A 25487-nucleotide genomic window follows, 5' to 3' on the forward strand; every position below is an offset into this window, starting at 1 on the left:
TTGTTCTTCGTGTTTTCGGAGTACGTGACCCTATGCGCCATTGGAGAGACAAAGGTGTGGTGTTGGCCACGCGCCCCCTCGTGTGCCGTGTCGGCCTTTATATGTGCTCGCTAACAGCACTTGCCCCAACAGCATGTTAAGGCGATACGGGGATCTTTGTCTTTGTCTTTGAGCGTGTGAGGAACGGTGGCGTAGCGGTTAGCGCACTGCACTATGAACCCGGCGGCCGGAGTTCAATTGCCGCTCACGGCCAACACCAGTGACGATTATTTGAACCCACCCCCTCGTGTGCCGTTCTGGCCTTCATAGGTGCTCGCTAACAGCACTTGCTGAGGCGACACGGAGGGAACTTTGTGTGTGTGTATCTTGAACCTCTTTCACACCGTACGCATCCCAACCCTGCTCATCGGTCGGCTCACTCACGACGGTGACCGAAGCGCTTTGGAGGGCGAGCGAGGGGGTTGGTGGATCGCTGAGGGATTCGTGAGATTCTCCAAATCTGCCGCTGCCGCTGGCGCTGCCGCCGCTGCCGCCGCCGCTGCTGCTGCCGCTGCTGCTGCCGATGCCGCTGCCGCTGCTGCTGCTGTGAGGTCCCCAGCTTGTAGCGGTGCAGCAAGTAGTGGGTTCGTGAACCCATCTGTGCGGACGGGTGAGCGCGCGGGGGAGGAGGGGGTGTTCTCTGGGAATTCCTCAATGCACAAGTGGCGAATGAAGGCCGCCCCAAGCAGTCGTCGTCCCTCGCCGTCGTCGGATGCAACGATCCGCCTCGAGGCCGCACCACGAATCTGATTCCATGGCTCCGTCTCCGCCGCGGACGCCACCTCGGGCACGACACCTTCCCCTGGCTACCACTCCGTTGTTAGCTTCGCCATCAACAAAACGACAACAACAACAACGCATCTCATGATGTTGTCTCTCTGGTGCGTCCATCCCCATTCACAACAACAACAGCACCAACAGGGAACTTAAACATTTAAACACGAACCACGCCCGAACATAAACCAGCACAGCAACAACAACAACAGCAGCAGAGGCGACAACAACAGCAGCGACAGCAACAACAACAGCAGCGACAACAACAACAACAACAGCAGCGACAACAACAACAGCGACAACAACAACAAGAGCAGCAGCAGCGACAACAACAGCAGCGACAACAGCAGCAGCGACAACATCAGCGACAACAACAACAAGAGCAGCAGCAGCGACAACAGCAGCAGCGACAACAACAACAGCAGCAGCGACAACAACAACAAGAGCAGCAGCAGCGACAACAACAACAGCGACAACAACAACAGCAGCAGCGACAACAACAACAAGAGCAGCAGCAGCGACAACAACAACAACAACAGCAGCAGCGACAACAACAACAGCAGCAGCGACAACAACAACAAGAGCAGCAGCAGCGACAACAACAACAACAAGAGCAGCAGCAGCGACAACAGCAGCAGCGACAACAACAACAGCAGCAGCGACAACAACAACAAGAGCAGCAGCAGCGACAACAACAACAGCGACAACAACAACAGCAGCAGCGACAACAACAACAAGAGCAGCAGCAGCGACAACAACAACAACAACAGCAGCAGCGACAACAACAACAGCAGCAGCGACAACAACAACAAGAGCAGCAGCAGCGACAACAACAACAGCGACAACAACAACAGCAGCAGCGACAACAACAACAAGAGCAGCAGCAGCGACAACAACAACAACAACAGCAGCAGCGACAACAACAACAGCAGCAGCGACAACAACAACAAGAGCAGCAGCAGCGACAACAACAACAACAACAGCAGCAGCGACAACAGCAGCAGCGACAACAACAGCAGCGACAACAACAACAGCAGCAGCGACGACAACAACAGCAGCGACAACAACAGCAGCAGCAGCAACAACAACAGCAGCGACAACAACAACAGCAGCGACAACAACAGCAGCGACAACAACAACAACAGCAGCGACAACAACAGCAGCGACGACAACAACAGCAGCGACAATAGCAGCAGCAGCAACAACAACAGCAGCGACAACAACAGCAGCGACGACAACAACAGCAGCGACAACAACAACAGCAGCAGCGACGACAACAACAACAGCAGCGACAACAACAACAGCAGCGACAACAACAGCAGCGACAACAACAACAGCAGCAGCGACGACAACAACAACAGCAGCGACAACAACATCAACATCAGCAGCAGCGACAACAGCAGCAGCAGACAATCGGCCGCGCGCAAGGGAACAATGGGAAACGCGTCCCATGATGTAAACAACAACAATAGAAGCTTAGGCGATGTATTCCACGTGAGTGTATTCACGTCACCTGGCCGAGTGTCAGAACGACAGCGGCAACGGAGAGCGGCCACAGTCGATGGCACCTCCCCCCTCGCTGCCATTGCCCCACTGCCATCGGACGATAACGAGGAGCAATTGTCCGCTTTGTTGCACGGTGGGAGTGGGGGCGTGGGGGGTGTGTGGGGGGTGTGTGGGGGTGTGGGGGGTGTGTGGGGGGGGGTGTGGGGGGTGTGTGGGGGTGTGGGGGGTGTGGGGGGGGTGTGGGGGCTGTGTGTGTGTATTGGGTGGTGTGTGGGGGTGTGGGGGGTGTGTGGGTGTATTGGGTGGTGTGTGGGGGGGGGTGTGGGGGGTGTGTTGGGTGGTGTGTGGGGGTGGTGTGTGGGGGTGTGTGGTGGGTGTATTGGGTGGTGTGTGGGGGTGGTGTGTGGGGGTGTGTGGTGTGTGTGTTGGGTGGTGTGTGGGGGTGGTGTGTGGGGGGGGTGTGGGGGGTGAGTGGTGTGTGTGTTGGGTGGTGTGTGGAGGTGATGTGTGGGGGTGTGTGGGTGTATTGGGTGGTGTGGGGGGGGGGTGTGGGGGGTGTGTGGTGTGTGTGTTGGGTGGTGTGTGGGGGTGGTGTGTGGGGGTGTGTGGTGTGTGTGTTGGGTGGTGTGTGGGGGTGGTGTGTGGGGGTGTGTGGGTGTATTGGGTGGTGTGTGGGGGTGGTGTGTGGGGGTGTGTGGTGTGTGTGTTGGGTGGTGTGTGGGGGTGGTGTGTGGGGGTGTGTGGGTGTATTGGGTGGTGTGTGGGGGGGGTGTGGGGGGTGTGTGGTGTGTGTGTTGGGTGGTGTGTGGGGGTGGTGTGTGGGGGTGTGTGGTGTGTGTGTTGGGTGGTGTGTGGGGGGTGTGTGGGGGGGGGGTGTGTAGGGGGGTGTGGTGGGGTGTGGGGTGTGTGAGTGTGTGGGGGTGAGTTGGGGTGTGGGTGGTGTGGGTGGGGGGTGGTGTATGGGGTGGTGTGGGTGGTGTGGGTGGGGGGTGGTAACGCCCGGCGTTAAACTCACTCATCCATCACCCCTCACAGCTGTCCCCCACACGACTCGCGCGCTCTCCCTCCCTCTCTCGTCTCTCTCTCTCTCCTCCCTCTCCCACAGACAAGGTCCACACACACCCCTCCCCCACACCCCGTCCATTGCCCGCTCACTACAGCCACTGGCCCTCCACCATCCCCTCTCAGCACTCCACAAGCCTGACCCTGCCACTCACCACCACTGCAGCCTCGCACTCCGCATCTCCAATGCCCACGGAATGCCCCATCCTGTCTCTCTCTCTCTCTGTCTCCCACTGTTTCTCGTTGTCTCCCGCTGTCTCTCGTTGTCTCTCTCTCTGTCTTTCGTTGTCTCTCGTTGTCTCACATCGGCTGAGGCCGCGTGTGTTCGCTTGAGATTAACGCCTCGGAACCTGGAGACAGCTGTCACGAACCAACCCCATCTCCCTCCTCGGCCACAAACACACACACAGGCTAACACACACACACAGGCTAACACACACACACACAGCCTAACACACACACACAGCCTAACACACACACACAGCCTAACACACACACAGCCTAACACACACACAGCCTAACACACACACAGCCTAACACACACACACAGCCTAACACACACACACAGCCTAACACACACACAGCCTAACACACACACAGCCTAACACACACACACACACAGCCTAACACACACACAGCCTAACACACACACAGCCTAACACACACACACACAGCCTAACACACACACACACACACAGCCTAACACACACACACACACAGCCTAACACACACACACAGCATAACACACACACACACACAGCCTAACACACACACACACACAGCCTAACACACACACACAGCCTAACACACACACACACACAGCCTAACACACACACACATCCTAACACACACACACAGCCTAACACACACAGCCTAACACACACACACACACACAGCCTAACACACACACAGCCTAACACACACACACACAGCCTAACACACACACACACAGCCTAACACACACACACAGCCTAACACACACACAGCCTAACACACACAGACACAGCCTAACACACACACAGTCTAACACACACACAGCCTAACACACACACACACACAGCCTAACACACACACACACAGCCTAACACACACACACACACAGCCTAACACACACACACAGTCTAACACACACACACACAGCCTAACACACACACACACAGCCTAACACACACACACAGTCTAACACACACACACAGTCTAACACACACACACAGGCTAACACACACACAGCCCAACACACACACACAGCCTAACCCACACACACAGGCTAACACACACACACACAGCCTAACACACACACACACACAGCCTAACACACACACACACACAGCCTAACACACACACACACACAGCCTAACACACACACAGTCTAACACACACACACACACAGCCTAACACACACACACAGCCTAACACACACACACACACAGCCTAACACACACACACACAGCCTAACACACACACACACAGCCTAACACACACACACAGCCTAACACACACACACACACAGCCTAACACACACACACAGCCTAACACACACACACACTCTAACACACACACAGCCTAACACACACACAGCCTAACACACACACACACACACAGCCTAACACACACACAGTCTAACACACACACACACAGGCTAACACACACACACACACAGCCTAACACACACACAGGCTAACATACACACACTCTAACACAGACACAGCCTAACACACACACAGGCTAACATACACACACTCTAACACACACACAGCCTAACACACACACAGGCTAACATACACACACTCTAACACACACACAGCCTAACACACACACACAGCTTAACATACACACACTCTAACACACACACAGCCTAACACACACATTACAAACAGAACGACGCCTGTTATATCCTTACTGATATCTAAACACCGCACCAGGAACTCATAAGGCTGAAGCTACTTAGCGAAAACGAACTCGGATCGCCGGATTGACCACGCGCTAACCGCTACACCACCGCTCCCCACAGCCTACCACACACACACAGCCTCTGTGCACAGCCTAACACACACAGCCTCCGTGTGTCTATCTCGCGTTTTGTCTCTCTCCTCTTATAGGATCTCTCTCTCTCTCCCGGTGTCTCTCTCGGTGTGTCTCTCTCTCGGTGTGTCTCTCTCTCTGTGTCTCTCTCTCTCGGTCTGTCTCTCTCTCGGTGTGTCTCTCTCTCGGTGTGTCTCTCTCGGTGTGTCTCTCTCTCGGTGTGTCTCTCTCTCGGTGTGTCTCTCTCTCTCGGTGTCTCTCTCGGTGTGTCTCTCTCTCGGTGTGTGTCTCTCTCTCTCGGTGTCTCTCTCGGTGTGTCTCTCTCTCGGTGTCTATCTCGGTGTGTCTCTCTCTCGGTGTGTCTCTCTCTCGGTGTGTCTCTCTCTCGGTGTGTCTCTCTCTCTCGGTGTCTCTCTCGGTGTGTCTCTCTCTCGGTGTCTCTCTCGGTGTGTCTCTCTCTCGGTGTCTCTCTCGGTGTGTCTCTCTCTCGGTGTGTCTCTCTCGGTGTGTCTCTCTCTCGGTGTGTCTCTCTCTCGGTGTGTCTCTCTCTCTCTCTCGGTGTCTCTCTCGGTGTGTCTCTCTCTCGGTGTGTCTCTCTCTCGGTGTCTCTCTCGGTGTGTCTCTCTCTCGGTGTGTCTCTCTCGGTGTGTCTCTCTCTCGGTGTGTCTCTCTCTCTCGGTGTCTCTCTCGGTGTGTCTCTCTCGGTGTGTCTCTCTCTCGGTGTGTCTCTCTCTCGGTGTGTCTCTCTCTCTCTCTCGGTGTCTCTCTCGGTGTGTCTCTCTCTCGGTGTGTCTCTCTCTCTCGGTGTCTCTCTCGGTGTGTCTCTCGGTGTCTCTCTCTCTCGGTGTCTCTCTCGGTGTGTCTCTCTCGGTGTGTCTCTCTCTCCCCTTTGCTGCATCTCTGCTGGGGATAATCCTCCCAACCGGCCCCTCCCACGCTGACGCGCGTCTCAATATATCTCAGGGCTCGTCTGCGCCTTGGGAATACCGCAGCCACCAGCCTCCTCCACCCGTGCCACCCTCCACTCTCACCTCCCTCCCTCCCCCCATCGACCGCCTCCTGCGGTGGAGAGAAGCGTGCACCCCACTAATGAATAGCAGCACCCACACCACTCCCCCCATTCAGAGGCAGCTCCTGCCCCTCGCCTCCTATGTACTCCACCGGTTCAGGTGAACAAAGAGGACACCACGGACAAGACGTTCAACACCGCTTCCTCCATCAGCAATCACCACCATCACCACCATCACGCTCACACGCCGCATTCCAATCGTCACGCGATCCACCTGCACGCGGTGTTCGCCTGCGACTGGAAACCCCGGGGTGGAGTGTTTCGCCTACTCGACAACCTGGAGTCCCACGAGGCCACGCTGTTCATCACCCCCCCCCACCTTCTCTCCATCAGCCGCTGTCAGGAGATCCGCAGGGCGAGACATTTGATATCGGGCAGACAGGCGCACAAATAAAACCACGCCGCCGACACCGCCTCGCTCGAGTGAATTCGCGTTGCCACTAAATTATTCGCGACTGTCAGCGGCCGTGCGAGGCGCGGGCCAGGTGCAGATTGGCTGATTGCCGCCGGAGCAAGCCACAAGTGTGGGAACGGAGGTACGGGGAGGAGGAGAGGGACGTGTGACTGACTGGGAGAGTGGGGAGGTGGGTGAGTGGGTGAGTGAGTGGGTGGGAGAGTGGTGGGTGGGTGAGTGGGTGGGTGGGAGAGTGGTGGGTGGGTGAGTGGGTGGGTGGGAGAGTGGTGGGTGAGTGGGTTGAGTGAGTGAGTGAGAGAGTGGTGGGTAGGTGAGTGGGTGGGTGGGAGAGTGGTGGGTGAGTGGGTGGGTGAGTGAGTGAGTGAGTGGGAGAGTGGTGGGTGGGTGACTGGGTGGGAGAGTGGTGGGTGAGTTAGTGGGACAGTGGTGGGTGGGTGAGTGGGTGGGTGGGAGAGTGGTGGGTGGGTGAGTGAGTGGGTGGGTGGGAGAGTGGTGGGTGGGTGAGTGGGTGGGTGGGAGAGTGGTGGGTGGGTGAGTGAGTGGGTGGGTGGGAGAGTGGTGGGTGAGTGGGTTGAGTGAGTGGGTGGGAGAGTGGTGGGTGGGTGAGTGGGTGGGTGGGAGAGTGGTGGGTGGGTGAGTGAGTGGGTGGGTGGGAGAGTGGTGGGTGAGTGGGTGGGTGAGTGAGTGAGTGAGTGGGAGAGTGGTGGGTGGGTGAGTGGGTGGGAGAGTGGTGAGTGAGTTAGTGGGACAGTGGTGGGTGGGTGAGTGGGTGGGTGGGTGAGTGGGTGGGAGAGTGGTGGGTGGGTGAGTGGGTGGGTGAGTGAGTGAGTGGGTGGGAGAGTGGTGGGTGGGTGAGTGGGAGAAAGGCGGGTTGATGGCTGGGTGGCTGGTGGCCGGGTGGGTAGTTGGGTGGCTGAGTGGGTAGGCGGATGGATGTCTGGGTAACTGGTTGGGTAGTTGGGTGGCTGAGTGGATAGGTTAGTTTTGCTGTACTGCCCCAGCACGATTGGTTACGTGCGGTGTGAATGAAGTTCAGTATACAGTACGTACATGCAGGTGGCTGAGTGGCTGGGTGGGGTCGAGTTGGTGGTGGCTGGGTGGCTGCGGTGTGTATCTGGGCAACTGCGTGTCTGTGTGGGTGGCCAAATAAGTAGCTGAATGCCATCGTTATCAGCAGCATCCTTCCCTTATCCACTGCTGAAATCCCCCCACCCCCCACTCTTCTCCCCCCTACCCCCATCTCTGGCGCCATTCCTCCATCCTTCGCACTTAATCCCATTCTCTGGGAAACTCGTCCCTGCACGGCCGGAGGATTTCTTGTCTCTGTTCTCAAGACGCGGGAATTGCGACCCCCGTACGCGGGGCTCCGGGACCCCCCGGGGAGGGGGGGGGAAGCGGCGACTCCCAGAGTCGGACGCCACGGGGGGCTCCTCCTGGCGCGAGTGGAGAGACACCGCGTGTTGAGTGTGTGTGGTGTGTGTTTGTTGTGTGTGTGTGGTGTGTGTGTGTTGTTGGGTGTATGGGTGTGTGTGTATCTTGGTGTGTTGAGTGTATGGGTGTGTGTGTTGAGGGTGTGTGGTGTGTTGAGTGTATGGTGGCGTGTGTGTGGTGTGTTGAGTGTGTGTGGTGTGTGTGTGTGGTGTGTGTGTGTGGTGTGTGTGTATGGTGTGTGTGTGTGGTGTGTGTGTGTGGTGTGTGTGTGTGGTGTGTGTGTGTGGTGTGTGTGTGTTGGGTGTGTGTGTGTTGTTGAGTGTATGGGTGTGTGGTGTGTGTCTTGGTGTGTTGAGTGTATGGGTGTGTGTGTGTGTGTTGAGAGTGTGTGGTGTGTTGAGTGTATGGTGGCGTGTGTGTGGTGTGTTGAGTGTGTGTGTGTGTTGTTGGGTGTGTGGTGTGTTGAGTGTATGTGTGTGTGTGTTGGGTGTGTGTGTCTTGGTGTGTTGAGTGTATGGGTGTGTGTGTGTTGAGTGTATGGGGGTGTGTGGTGTGTTGATTGGGGAGCGGTAGTGTAGCGGTTAGCGCGCTCACGGCCAACAACAGTGACGATTATCTGAACCGGTCCTGGGCCCCCCTAGGTCGACTCAGCCTCGAATGAGTACCTGGTGAGGTGTGTAAACATCACCACTGGGGAGGCAAAAGCGGCCGGGCGTGGTGCTGACCACCCACCCCCTCGTGTGCCATTCCGGCACATTCCCCAACAGTCTGTGTTGGCTATACGGTAGAAAGATCCCCCGTGTAGCCTTGAACAAACTGTTGGGGCAAGTCCTGTTCGCGAGCACCTATGAAAGCGGGCACGGCACACGAGGGGGTGGGTGGCCAACACCACGCCCGGCCGCCTTTGTCTCCCTAGTGGCGATGTTTACACCACCGCACCAGGTATTCATTTGAGGCCGAGTCGACCTAGGCGAGACCCAGGACCGGTTCAAATAATCGTCACCGGTGTTGGCCGTTAGCGGGGAATCGAACTCGGGTGTGCGGGTTCGTAGCGCAGCGTCGCGCTAACCGCTACCGCCACCGCTCACCACACGCGCACGCGCGCGCACTCGCACCGTCGTCCCTGAATGATCGCGTTCGCAGACCTGCGCGTGGCGGGCGGGCGAACGTCGCCAGGGCCTTGGTCTGAGTGGGCGCACGATTATCGTCGCCGCTCGGTGCTGCTGCCCGTGTCTCGCCTTGCAGGGAGGTCGGGAGGTCAACTCAAACATTCCTCAGCAAGCCCCTCCCCCACCCACCCCCCTCTGCCCCCTCCCCCTCTCCACCACTTCAGCCCCCCCCCCACCTCCTCCTCCCCCAAACCCCTCCCCCCGCTCCTGCCCAGATTGATCTGAGATGAGGCTCCCGCGTGGAAATGCGTCCTTAACACTCGCCTACTAATCACTGCCTCTCTATCTCATCGCCTCGGCTCTACAGTGACGGAGTTGTTGTTGTTGCGCTCTCGACAATTGCTGTGCTGCTGCTGTTGTTGTCAACGGGTTGTTGACAGACAGCGAGGTCTCTAGGCGACACAGTGAGAGAGAGAGAGACAGGGGGTGAAGGTCCGCCGTTCCGTGCCGAGCCATCCTCGACTCGAGGGTTCAGATGGACTCGCTTGTACAGAGCTCTGGCGAGGAGTGGCCCCACACGCTGTGTGCTCTGTCACAAGCAGCGTTCACCAACCGCACGCTCGCTCTTCTGTCTGCATGTACGACGAACATCTTTCGCAGCGCACGTAGTCGACCGCGCTCATCGGAGGTGGGTCCTGGAACCCGAGCTTTGAGGTTCCATCTTCTCCCAGACGTCAGGGCCGTGTCCCAGGCCGGGTGATCATCACCTTCCTCTTCTCGATCGGTTCGCGGAATCTCGACCCTTCCACGGAGGAGGATCGATGTCTTTGATGACGGCCACTGGGCTGCCCAGGGGGTCCGGAGCAAGCAGCGAAAGTCCTTTCATCTCAAAGGTCTCGTGCCTCGTGCCTTCATCTCTTTGCGAAGTGACCAAGCCGGTAGTGTGAGAGCATCGCTGGGGCGGAGCGGTAACCCTCTGAACTTCGTGCCGCCGCAAACTTCAGTTTGGGTTTTCCCGGTCACGGCTACAGCTCCATGGTCCAGAGTGTCGAACCGCTCCCCCACAATTCCCACAAGTCCCACAATTCCCCACTCCTTCAACCTCGTTGTGTTTCGTTTGTTGTCCTTCCACCGCAGCTTCCGATGTTGCACGGTTGGCCACTACGTACGGTGGTGCGTAGGAAGTTCTACATACGTACAAGCAACTCCCGCAACTGACCAGCGTGGTGAAATATGGTCAAGCAGCCCCCACGGCAATTGACACGGCACTGAGAGAGAGAGAGAGCTTGCCCGTCATCCAGCAGGACATTGACAATTGGCTCTAAACTATAATTCGAATTTTTGCATTCAAAAAATAAGAAAATCACTCGGAATCTGACCACGCAGCTCACAGATTACCAGCATCCACATCTGTGCAGTTTGTGGGCAAGAGTGTTTATTTGTCGGGGGGGGGGAGGGTGGGGGAGGATGTTGTAAGAGCGGCACGTGAAGACGTGGGGGGTCTCGGTGGGGGTGGGGGTAGGGAGGGAGATGATGGGGGGGGGGGATGCGTTTTGAGGATCCGTGCCTTGGCCCGCAGCGGCTTCCTACAAACTCGCTGATGGTTATTGTCGGGCTCTCAGTAGCCGCGGCGGCTACGGGATGAACAAATTAGAGCGCCATTCGCGCTGGAGCCAGAAGCATCATCGCCATCATCACCGCACGCACGGACCCCCCCCCCCATCTCCCACTCCCCCCCCCCCAGCTCACCCCCTTCCTGTGCCACTGGCGATTATATTAATATTACATTCATTTATTATACATTCATATAAAGTGGCCTTCTTACCCGTTTCTCCATCTTGCACTCCTGCCGTGTTTTATTGTTTGTTTTGATTGTTGTGGTTGCTGTTGTTGTTGTTGTCACGACTCGCTTGACCCAGTGTCCCTAGTGGAGGACGTATGTGGATTAAAGAGCTTCCCAGCTCATCGGATTCATCCTCCTGCAGTCTGAATAAAGATTTTGATTCTGAATTATTCTCGTTTCCATTCGTGGATTCCACCATGACGCTCGAGATGAAACTCCGGCTTAAACAATTAAACTATTTTATTATTATTATTATTTTACCAGGTTTAGCAAATTAGCCCACTGAGCCATGTAGATATGTTTCAGAAGCGACCTGGCCACAACAAATGAAAACTCAACGCAGTGGGCTTATCAAGTGTAAATACATTGCAACCAGATACTCTAAACGCGTGGTGATGTTGATTCTAAATGTAAGGGAACCCCTCCCCCCTGCGGAGGACCCGGAGAAAAATCCACGCGACCACACGGAAGAGAAGGAGACGCATAAACTCTAAACATACAGCAGGCGTCGGGGTTGGGATCGAACCCACGACCTCCTGTAAACCAGGCGAGGTAGTCAACATCTCCTAGCCACCGCTTGCAGGCGGGTGTTCACTCCCGATTGTATTATAATCGATGGAGGGCCGGCTGGTTCCGTGCCTGGCTCGTTGCCGCCGTCTCTCCGGTGTCGTCTCGAACAATGTTGGCGACAGTCAGAATCGTCGTCGTCTGGCGGAGCGCAATGGGGCGACACGAACCGTGCGCCACAAACACAATCACATCCATACACAAACACAATCACATTCATACACAAACACAATCACATTCATACACAAACACAATCACATTCATACACAAACACAATCACAGCCATACACAAACACAATCACATTCATACACAAACACAATCACATTCATACACAAACACAATCACAACCATACACAAACACAATCACATTCATACACAAACACAATCACAGCCATACACAAACACAATCACAGCCATACACAAACACAATCACATTCATACACAAACACAATCACAGCCATACACAAACACAATCACATTCATACACAAACACAATCACATTCATACACAAACACAATCACATTCATACACAAACACAATCACATCCATACACAAACACAATCACATCCATACACAAACACAATCACATTCATACACAAACACAATCACATTCATACACAAACACAATCACAGCCATACACAAACACAATCACATTCATACACAAACACAATCACATTCATACACAAACACAATCACATTCATACACAAACACAATCACATCCATACACAAACACAATCACATCCATACACAAACACAATCACATTCATACACAAACACAATCACATTCATACACAAACACAATCACAGCCATACACAAACACAATCACAGCCATATACAAACACAATCACATTCATACACAAACACAATCACAGCCATACACAAACACAATCACATTCATACACAAACACAATCACATTCATACACAAACACAATCACATTCATACACAAACACAATCACATCCATACACAAACACAATCACATCCATACACAAACACAATCACATTCATACACAAACACAATCACATTCATACACAAACACAATCACAGCCATACACAAACACAATCACATTCATACACAAACACAATCACATTCATACACAAACACAATCACATTCATACACAAACACAATCACATCCATACACAAACACAATCACATCCATACACAAACACAATCACATTCATACACAAACACAATCACATTCATACACAAACACAATCACAGCCATACACAAACACAATCACAGCCATATACAAACACAATCACAGCCATACACAAACACAATCACATTCATACACAAACACAATCACATTTATACACAAACACAATCACATTCATACACAAACACAAGACAATACAAACACAAACACAATCACATTCATACACAAACACAATAACATTAATACACAAACACAATCACAGCCATACACAAACACAATCACAGCCATACACAAACACAATCACATTCATACACAAACACAATCACATTCATACACAAACACAATCACAGCCATACACAAACACAATCACATCCATACACAAACACAATCACATTCATACACAAACACAATCACAGCCATACACAAACACAATCACATCCATACACAAACACAATCACATTCATACACAAACACAATCACATTCATACACAAACACAATCACAGCCATACACAAACACAATCACATTCATACACAAACACAATCACATCCATACACAAACACAATCACATTCATACACAAACACAATCACAGCCATACACAAACACAATCACATTCATACACAAACACAATCACATTCATACACAAACACAATCACAGCCATACACAAACACAATCACAGCCATACACAAACACAATCACAGCCATACACAAACACAATCACATCCATACACAAACACAATCACAGCCATACACAAACACAATCACATTCATACACAAACACAAGACAACACAAACACAATCACAACCATACACAAACACAATCACATTCATACACAAACACAAGAACATACAAACACAAACACAATAACATTCATACACAAACACAATCACATTCATACACAAACACAATCACATTCATACACAAACACAATCACATTCATACACAAACACAATCACATCCATACATAAACACAATCACATCCATACACAAACACAATCACATTCATACACAAACACAATCACATCCATACACAAACACAATCACATTCATACACAAACACAATCACAACCATACACAAACACAATCACATCCATACACAAACACAATCACATTCATACACAAACACAAGAACATACAAACACAATCACAGCCATACACAAACACAATAACATTCATACACAAACACAATCACATTCATACACAAACACAATCACATCCATACACAAACACAATCACAGCCATACACAAACACAATCACATTCATACACAAACACAATCACATTCATACACAAACACAATCACAGCCATACACAAACACAATCACATTCATACACAAACACAATCACATTCATACACAAACACAATCACATCCATACACAAACACAATCACAGCCATATACAAACACAATCACATTCATACACAAACACAATCACATTCATACACAAACACAATCACATTCATACACAAACACAATCACATCCATACACAAACACAATCACAGCCATATACAAACACAATCACATTCATACACAAACACAATCACATTCATATACAAACACAATCACATTCATACACAAACACAATCACATTCATACACAAACACAATCACAGCCATACACAAACACAATAACATTAATACACAAACACAATCACAGCCATACACAAACACAATCACATTCATACACAAACACAATCACAGCCATACACAAACACAATCACATTCATACACAAACACAATCACATTCATACACAAACACAATCACATTCATACACAAACACAATCACATCCATACACAAACACAATCACATTCATACACAAACACAATCACAGCCATACACAAACACAATCACATTCATACACAAACACAAGACAACACAAACACAATCACATTCATACACAAACACAATCACATCCATACACAAACACAATCACATTCATACACAAACACAATCACATTCATACACAAACACAATCACATCCATACACAAACACAAGAAAATACAAACACAAACACAATAACATTAATACACAAACACAATCACAGCCATACACAAACACAATCACATTCATACACAAACACAATCACATTCATACACAAACACAAGAAAATACAAACACAAACACAAGAACATTAATACACAAACACAAGACAACCATACACAAACACAATAACATTAATACACAAACACAATAACATCAATACACAAACACAAGACATTCATACACAAACACAATCACATTCATACACAAACACAAGACATGAATACACAAACATAAGATATTCATACACAGACACAATACATTCATATACAAACACAAGAACATTCAAACACAAGAACATGCATACACAAACACAAGAACATACATATACAAACACAAGAACATACATACACAAACACAAGCACCACAAGAACACATACATAAACACAGGAACACATACATATGCACAAACCTATGCACAAATACATGAACACAAACAAAATAAGAGATGTATGCGAATCGTGCGTGTAAAAACGAAACCAATGCAAGACATTATTTATATGATGTGTTTTTTTAAATATATATAATTGAATCGAGTCGAGGCGATTAATTCAATCTCCCGTGGGTAATAATCGCCCCCGGGGGGGTGGGGGTAGTGGAGTGAATGATTGTGCAGCGTGCGAGTTGTTCCTTGTGATGCATGGAGCAGCATTCTCCCACCCCCCACACCCCCCACACCACCCCCACCCCCCACACCACCCCCACCCCCCACACCACCCCCCACCCCCACACCCGCCCCTCCCCCCTCGGCTCCTCCGCTAGCGGCAGTAACTCAGCGCTAATGGCCGCGTGTCTCCTCCCTTCACCGCTGACCAAGCTTCTCTCCTTAATCTCCCCCCTGCATCCTCCCCTCCTCCTCCTCCTCTCAGCCCTCCCTCCCACCTCCTCCTCTTCCTCTCAACCCTCCCTCCTCCTCCTGCTGCTGCTGGGCGTGAGACGCGCGGCGTGGCGCATACCAAGCGCGACGTGTCACGCTGACGCCCGGCCGAGGGGTGGTGGAGGACACCGCGTTTCACAAGTGTCCCAGGGGGCTGCTCGGGGTGGCAGGGGGCCCCACGATGGCGAGATGCTCGTCAGATGCAGCCATTCGCGTGCTGCAGGTCATCCCATCGTAGCCGTCGCGGGGCTTTTGGGTTAGGTCTTGTACGTGTGAATGCGTCGTCAAAACCCGCCACCACCCGACGGGGTTTGTCACGTACACAAAATAAAAAAAAACATGCCGGTTCGTATTATTGGTTCTTTCGGTAAAGTCACGTAGAAGGGAAATAATAAAATAATACAAATAAAACAATAAAAATGTGCAGTCACGAAAGCTTGAAATCAAAATTTAACCGCCTCTACGGGGAGGGTTTCCACATAGCTTGTGATAATTTTTATTGTTTTATTTTTGTATTATTTTATTATTTACCTTCTACGTGACTTTACCGAAAGAACCAAGAATATGAATCCCTGCAGTCACGAAAGCTTTAAATAAAAATTTAACATGCCAGTTCGTTGGAGAGTAAACCCACGACATTTACAATGACTCTGTCGGGTGGTGGCGGGTTTGACGACACGCTTATGTTGACGCGATCATACCCAGAACACCTCTCTTGTGGATGATGCTGGACACGAAATCCTCCGACTGCTACGAGGTCGTTCTGGCATTTGTCAAAGCGACGCTGGGTGACGGTCCCGCCACGCTGTGTGTGTGTGTCGGTCATGGGGGATTTATTTGACCATACTTCACCGCGCTGGTCAGTGCAGGCTGGCGATGGTGAGTGGGGTCCTGGCTCGGACGCGTCGCTGGAACGAAGGCCGAGACTGTGGACGGAATAGCGGCCGAAAGGAGTGAACACGCCCAGGAGCTGGTGGGAGTGAATGATTGTGGAGATTGAGAGTTGTTCCTTGTGAAGCACAAAGCAGCTTTCTTCCCACCCCACACCCCACCACATACCACACCACACCCCCACACCCCCACACCCCTCACACACCACACCCCACCACACCCCCACCACACCCCTCACACCCACAAACCCCCCACACCACACCCCACCAAATCCCACCACACCCCCCACACCCGCTCGTGTGCGGAAGCGAGATAGGTTGTCGTGAGGAATGGCAATAGCTTGGAGGTGTACAGCGGGGGGGATGCGGGGGGGGGTTCATCCAGCAGTGGATAGATCACAGCTGATGGTGGGAACGTCATCTTCCAGCAGCGGACGATGTTGCTCATGATGATGATGTTGATGATGTTAATGGTGTCGATGATGCGTGGGTCGGTGTGGACGGCACGCACCACGAGCTGCAACCAAGCACAACGACATTTGCCGTTCTCAACTGAAGCGGCCGTGACATCACCGCGGCGCGTCGTACCAGGCTAGGTTCACCCCGAGGCCACGTGGAGTGTGGCGACGGCTGGCTGTTCTGGCGAGAGGTCACGGGGTCAGATCCAGATGTTATCGAGTATGTGACCAAAATGACAGATGCACCAACAAAGACAAAGATTCCCTGCATGGTCGTTCATAGACTGTTGTGGGGAGTTCTGTTTGCGAGCACCTATTAAGGCCGACATGGCACACGAAGGAGTGGGTGGCCAGCACCACGGCCGGCCGCCTTTGTCTCCCAAGTGGCGTTGTTTACACATGGCACCAGGTACTCATTTGAGGCTGAGTCGGCCTAGGGGAGCCCCAGGCCCGGTTCATATAATCGTCACCGGTGTTGGCCGTGAGCGAGAAATAGAACTCGGGTCGCCGGGTGCGTAGCGCTAACCACTACACCACCGCTCCTTCAGTCGCTCGAACACACACGCAACACACACACCATCTGTTTCACCTGCGTGCTTGTCAGATTCCCAGTGACATTGTTGTTGTTGTTGTTTTTCCAACAGAACGAGCCACTGTTGTCGCAATGCCACAGTCAAGTCGAGCAAACTGAATTCGCAATTAGCGATAATTATCGCTCTGACGGCCTCTTACCGCGAATGGCGCCCGTGTGCGCGTCAAGTGGCCCTTGAGATGCCAATAGAGGTCAGCGCTAGCACGGGGTCAAACGATTGACCTCCCCTCCCCATGATCCCTGCCCCCCCGCACCCCCCGAAGATAAATCCCACACCCCCAGCAGCGATCCGATGACTCGTGACGATTCAAGACCGCGATTCGACTGACATCCAAATCGGCTTCGTTGAGCACTGCCGTGAATTGTCGCGTCCCTAGCGGCCGAAGGGGTCACGCAAACCCTTCATGGACAACATGCAAATGGCATGACGTGAGGTTTGACACCTCGCCACGTTTGCCTTTAACGCTGCACTACAACATATGTCTATAAAATATCACCAATAAAGTGAAAGGCTAACATTTCCCGCAATGGCCCTTCTTCACGTACAGATCGAGCTGTATATTTAACATCAAATAATACGAACTCACAATGCACGCACTCGGCAATTTCACCAGCAGCAGGAGTCTGTATGGTGACTTTTTTTTACAAAGTGCCTCGGCATCTTCGCCACGTGTGGAACCCCATGCGTTTAAATAATTAATGTTGGATCGCATCAGTAGAAATGTGTCGATACCCTACACCACCCGACACGGCCAATCAGTAATGGATTTGTCACGTAAACAAAACTCCAAATATGATAATTGGTTCTTTACCCTTCTATCTGGCAACAAAACTGACACCTTTTTACAAAGAGTCATGTTTGAATAGACCGCAATACCTGCAGTCATAATACAAACAAAAGAACATAACTCTGATAATGTGCACTGTCCTTGAAGTTGATTGATCCACACCCGAGACAGCTTTCCTTAGAGCCTAGTCTCATATGGGTTGGACCAGATGACGCCAAAAGGCGCACAACTCAAAGACAATGCACCATCAGAGTATGAGAGCTCGGCGCAAGCATCTACACTATGGGAACCTCATTTGCCAGTAAAAATATGATAATTGGTTCTTTACCCTTCTATCTGGCAACAAAATGACTGCAGGTATTGCGGTCTATTCAAACATGACTCCTTGTAAAAAGGTGTCAGTTTTGTTGCCAGATAGAAGGGTAAAGAAGCAATTATCATATTTTTACTGGCAAATGAGGTTCCCATAGTGTAAAAACTCCAAATAGTTTAATACTTCAGCCCACCGGAGTGTTGGAGAGTGAATCCACAACATTCACAATCTGAGTAGTACGACGTTTCGCTGGTAATTACATCAACCAACATCATCGGGCGATTTGCCAGAATAGTGAAGCCCTCCACCTGCTTCCCCCCAAACCGTAAGAGTCCCAAGATTCTTTTAGCAGCCTTGGGCTGTTTGACCAGTTCCAATAAAGACCTTCAGAGTGCGAGGAAAACAGAGTCTACAGAGCGCACAGATGGGTGCATGAACCCGCTTGCTAGTTCCTACCTTGCGGTCCAGGCCGACAAGACCTGGTGTCTCCCCTCCAAACAACTAACCAGGCTCAACTCTGCTTAGCCCGAGGATTGGGTCGGAGGTCAAAATTACATCTGCGGCATTTACGCTAAGCGCACATTTGACATGCGGACAGACAACTGACGATTTCATAGAAATATGCATCTCTCTCTCTCGCTCGCTCTCTCTGTGAAAGAAGCAGCGAGCCCTTTTTTCGTCAAAACATTTGTCAGTCGACCGCGGCGACGTGTCACGCGCGGACGGATAAATCGTAGATAGAGTAATAACCTGAAGCAGCCTTATCAGCCATTCTCTCTGAGCTCCGATCATCACCTCCCGATATGTCTCAGCGCCAGCCTGCACTTCCCTCCGTTCAATACGGAGACAGCAACCTCCCCCTACTCCCCCACTCCCATCCCTCCCTCTCTCCTCCTCCTCCCCCCTCCCTTCCTCCTCCTCCTCCTCATTCCCCCCTCCTCCCCCTCACTCCTCATCCTCCTCCACTTCACTCCTCCTTCTCATTCCCACACTGGCTCCTTCACCCCCCCCCCCGCCCGCCTCCCCCCACCCACCCACCTCATCCTCCCCACTCCCCCTCCTTCTTCTCCTCCTTATTTCTAGCCACGGTGTTGTGCTTGCCCAAGGTCACGTGTCCATGCAGCAGCGGATTGACTGTGGCTGCTGATCGCGATGACCGTGACGATGAAGACAGAGAGAGAGAGACAGGGCACCCGAGATGTCCTGGGGCAGAGTCGCGACCCGCAATGCCGTGAGCTCGACTCCCACCCCCCTCTCCACCGCGGTGGGGGGGGGGGTGCAGCTCCTTCGATCGCGATAATCGTAGGGGGGGCGGTGGCGGGGGAGAGAGAGGGGGGGACAAGGGGTCACCAGCCACAATCTTCGCCATCTCCCGTCACTCGTTCATCCTCCCCAACTCCAAATCTCTCCCCATCTCTCATATCCCATCTACATTCTCCCAGCGTCGTCCTCCCAATCTCTCATCTCTTTATAAACCGCCACATCTCTCTCCTCGTCGCTCCCTTATCCACTCAACTCCACTTCCTACGAATTTAATTTTAATATTTTTTTTCCGACAATATCAGCCTCTTAAATCTCGCTACGTTTTCGCGATGCGTGCTGTGCAGCTCTCGTGGTGCGTGTTCGAGTGTGGTGCCGCGTGACCGCGAACCTTCCACGCCACGTGCTTGGGAACTTAGCGAGGAACTGAAATTGGAGCGGCTCACGCGGGGACGGGCGTGGGCAGTGGCGACCGGAGGAGTTCTCGGGAGGGCAGAGGTCCTTAAATAATCTGGACGACATTGGGTCCCAGTCTCTCGCAGTGTCTCTACATCTACGCTCTCTCCACTCTCCCACCTCCATCCTCCCATCGCTCCCTGCCTCCCCTCCCTCTCCCTCCTTGCCAGCTGCCCAGCCGTGAATCGATCTCTGGCACGTGTAATTACAATTTTATTTTACACGCGTTTTCCCTGCATTCATCAGCGGGCGGGTGGCTGAGCAGATTAGCGGGCCAGTGGGTTTGGCAGGGAGGAGGAGGTGTGTGTGTGTGAGTGGGTGAGTATGCGGGTAAGTGGATGGGTGGGTAAGTAGGTGGATGAGTGCGTGGGTGAGCAAGCGAGCGAGCGGACGGGATTGTGAGTGAGCGGGCGAGTTGGCGGACGAGTGGGTGAGTGGGTGAGCGAGCATGTGAGTGGGGGAAATCAATCTTCTGGTGAGTATGTGAGCGGGCGTTTGAGTGGGTGAGTGGGTGAGTGGGTGAGTGGGTGAGTGTGGTGAAGGTGAACGGGTGAGCTTGTGGTGGTGAACATAGCCGCCAGTAGCCGCTTCCGAAACCACGTGAACCGAATTCTACCCTCGCGCAAATAATCCAATCGAAGACTCTTATCTAGGATTTCATACGGCACTTTTGTCAAAGCGCTTTACAAGAATTATAAATTGTGCATTAGCATTTGGCTGATGGGGGGGGGGGGGGGAAAGGGACGGGGTTTGAGCGTTGGAGAGGGGAAGGGATGGTAAAGGGAGGGTGATTGTAGGCAAAACGGAGACAAAGTGTTTCACGCGCAATATTCCCCGAGCTCTATCACGGGCTCAACAATCGATGTTATGAATCGATGACCCGAAGCGCCGTCACGGCCGCGGTGATCGACTTGCGCGATGGACCGCGCTGGAATTCCTTTTACAGCAACAAACCCAAAAAAAAAAGGGGCCGCATAGGAGACGGCGTGAAATACACAAATAAATAAATATCTAAATTATAAGCAAGCAATTACCTCGCTGGATAAATGAAACGCATTAATATTGTGCGGGCGCGTCTGGCGGGCTGGGAATATGAATGTTGTACTGTACCCATCACGACACCCCAGGGAGGAATTGCCTGGATAATGCACACCGCCTCGCGTGACACCACAAAATGAAAAGAACCCAATATTGTGGCCATATTGTCATTATTATTCTCGATCACAATTAAACAACGGCGCGCAATCTTACGGAGATTGAACGGCGGTGGCGTAGAAATGAGTAGACGCGTCCTTGGAATTGCACCGAGAGAGAGAGACTGAGATGAACACGTGGATGAGAGAGCACACGCGGGCTAATAACATCATCCAAACGATACCGCTTGCAGTTTATTTCTGTTTAACCAGCTGAGAAAGTCAAGAAGATTCTCATTTGCGAGAGAGGCCTGGGTCACCAACATGACAAGGGCACAAAAACGATATCAATCAAAGTACAGCGATAAAGCAAATATCAATAAACACGAAAGCTACAATATGAACGAAAAACTACCGTGTGGTCCAGATGTCTTGTGATCCCCAATTAATTGACTCCTAAAATAATAATTTGCATATTAATTTCTGTTTTAAATAAACCTTACTGACGTTTAAGATAATTGAATGGGGGTGGGGGGTGGGGGTTGGGGTCACAAGACATCTGGGCCACCCTGTAAGTTTTAGCGTTGAATCGAGTTTGCGTAGTTGGTCACCGACACGCTCCGGGTAAGGAAGAGACGCGCCGCGTGTGGGTGACCTTCGCGTGAAAATCGGCGGTGCCGACACGTCAGGAAGCGGTGAGCTCTTGGCCAGAGAGGCACGTTCCTGCTGCACAAGAGGAGAGGGACGTTTGTTTTAGGTTGTTTTTGTTTAACAAATGTGCTTGCATCTAAGCAATGCTCGCTGATGAGAGGCATCGCTCCCCGTGCGGTCGATGGATCGCGACGGCGAAGGGAAGAACGCGGGGCAGCAGGTGCCGCTGCGCTGGAGGGGCAGCGCGGGGCAGTCGTCGTCCCGAGTCAGCGCGAGCGCGCGCAGGCGGCGAGGAGGAGGAGGAGGAAGAAGAGAAGGAGGAGGAGGATGAGGAGGAGGAGCAGGACGATGGTGAGGATGAGGAGGAGGAGGCGACCGCTCGGGCCGTCATCGCGAGCCCAGCACAGCAACGCGAGTCACACCGCAGGGATCGAGTCATCCGTCTTCATTTGCTCCATCAATTTGTATCGGTGCCGTCAATGTTCGCCAGAGCCATCTCTCTCTCTCTCTCTCCCCCCACCCCCACGCACCCCTTTCTTTCCTGGCCCTCACTCACCCCGCTCATCCCCTAGATTCCCCCCCCCCGCTTCCCGTCACTGCCCAGACGCACCGCTCTCTTGATCTCCATCCCGCCTTCATCTCCCCTATCCACCGCACTGCCCCCTCCTGCTGCCCCCATACCCCACCCCCTCGCCTACCCCACCCCCCTCCATCACCCCACCCCGAACAAAGCTACGACATCCATCCTCGAGCAGGCGTCCGCGATCCCGTCGCCCGTGTGGAGTGTCCCCGACATCACGAACCGGCTCTGCTCGCAGCTGCTCGGAGCGGGCGAGAAGCCCCGAGGCTCCGCTCGCTCTCGTGGAGCTCAGACGAGCCACGCGAGGGTGACCGCACACACACACAGACACACACACGCAGACACACACACAGACACACACACACAGACACACACACACAGACGCACAGACACACACACAGACACACACACACGCACAGACACACACACACAGACACACACACGCACAGACACACACACACACGCATGGACATACACACACGCACAGACACACACACGCAGACACACACACACAGACACACACACACACAGACACACACAGACACACACACAGACACACACACATAGACACACGCACACGTAGACACACACGCACAGACAACAACAACAACAACCGCCATTCGCCACTAAGTGGCGGTGACGTCACCACGACGCACAGACACACACGCACAGACACACACACGTAGACACACACGCACAGACACACACACGTAGACACACACACGCATGGACGCACACACGTACACACACACACGCACAGACACACACAGACACACACACAGACACACACACATAGACACACGCACACGTAGACACACACGCACAGACGCACACACACGTAGACACACACACGCATGGACACACACACACTATAGACACACACACATGTAGACACACAGACGTATAGACACAACAACAACAACTGCCATTCGCCACTAAGTGGCGGTGACGTCACCACGACACTTGTGCCAGGCCATGTGCACCTTGAGGCCACGTGAATTGTCGAACGCCCGCTGGCAGGAGGTCACGGGGCAGACCCAGCAGGTGCCACGGGTCGACTGACTGAGATGACACAAAGACACACATATATACAAACACGCGCGCCCATTTACACACGCACATTATTCACACGCGCACATACATACGACTGTACAAACAAAGACGCAGATCCCCCCTATAGCCTTTAACAGATTGCTGGGGCAAGGGCTGTTAGCGAGCACCTATGAAAGCCGGCACGGCACACGATGGGGTGGGTGGCCAGCACCACGCCCGGCCGCCTTTGTCTCCCTAGTGGCACTAGGTAGGCACACACACGTGCTCACACACACACCTCGCCAGCCGTGTGGCGGCCGCCTTGTGATTACACGGATTGTAGACTCAGCGGCTGTTAACCGCGCGCTCGGTGCTGTGTCGGCTACCCGCGGTAATGGAACGGATTGATTTTTTTAAGTCGGAAAAAGAGGGAGAGACCCCCCCTCCCCTCCCTCCTCCCTCCCCCCACCGCCCCCCCCCTCCCCCGCTCTTCGGTCCGTTCAGAGGAGCAGGAGGAGGGGGTGGGGAGATTAATTTGCCTGCGAGCGAGGCGTGCACGAGATTATTATTTTTTGTATCGGACAGATGGGGTGGTGGCGCAGTGGTTAGCGCGCTGAGCTCTGCGCTGGGAGATGTACAGCAAAAATAAAAAATAAAACGACAAACATTTCTTTTTATTTTACCAGGTAAGGCCCACTGAGCTGTATAGCTCTTTTTCAGAAGCGACCTGACCATCACAAATGATAGCCCAAAGAAGTGGCTTATCAGGTGGAAATGTACGTCAGCAGCCAAATATTCTGAACGCGTGATGTTGATTTTAAATGTGGAGGGAAATACCGGAGGACCGGGAGAAAAAAACCACGCGACCACGGGAGAGAGAGAGACGCAAACTCCAAATATACAGCAGGCGTCAAGGTCGGGATCGAACCCCACGACTTCCTGCACACCAGGCCAGGCAGTTAACATCTCCTAGCCACCGCGAGATGCTCTCCGCAGAGAGAGAGCGCGCGAGGACGAGGCCTGGCCAAGCGAAACATGAAACCGATCACTGGCCGGAGTGGAGTGGTGGCGCAGTGGTTAGCGTGCTGCGCTATGACCCGGGCGATGCACCTGCGTTCGATTCCTGTCAAGGTGACATTTTTGGAGAGCGGCCCTCTTCTCAGACTCCTGCCCGGTGAGGGTCTCCCCCCCCCCTCCCCACGCGGTGCCGGCCGTGGAAGTTTGCTCGACCATACTTCACCACGCCAGTTCGGGTCTAATCTGATGAGCTCTCGCGAGAGTTGGTGCTATTTATTTATTTATTGCTTCGCTCTACAAAAGTTGTGTCCCCGTCTCCGGGTTTCGCTGGCAATATTCGCTCAGCAATGGGGCAGCTCCATCAGAAATTTTCTCTATTTTTATTTTTCCCCCCT

At 52.5% G+C, this 25487-nt stretch overlaps 2 long non-coding RNA genes across 2 annotated transcripts in view; one reads left to right on the forward strand and one right to left on the reverse strand.

Moving 5' to 3' along the window:
- Positions 1–521: 521 nt before the first annotated feature.
- Positions 522–3483, reverse strand: LOC144949848 (uncharacterized). The gene is made up of 3 exons (XR_013640312.1): positions 3335–3483; positions 2327–2406; positions 522–863 (listed from the first exon to the last, which is right to left on the reverse strand). It is a non-coding gene; the product is annotated as an uncharacterized LOC144949848 (long non-coding RNA).
- Positions 3484–23334: 19851 nt separating this feature from the next.
- LOC144949853 (uncharacterized) overlaps positions 23335–25487 on the forward strand; it is a 45623-nt gene continuing 43470 nt past the window's right edge. The window contains exon 1 of the long non-coding RNA XR_013640313.1: positions 23335–23350. This is a non-coding gene — a long non-coding RNA (uncharacterized LOC144949853). The remainder of the gene's footprint in view (positions 23351–25487) is intronic.

Source organism: Lampetra fluviatilis, chromosome 3 (genome assembly GCF_964198595.1).
Source record: "Lampetra fluviatilis chromosome 3, kcLamFluv1.1, whole genome shotgun sequence".
NCBI lineage: Eukaryota > Metazoa > Chordata > Hyperoartia > Petromyzontiformes > Petromyzontidae > Lampetra > Lampetra fluviatilis.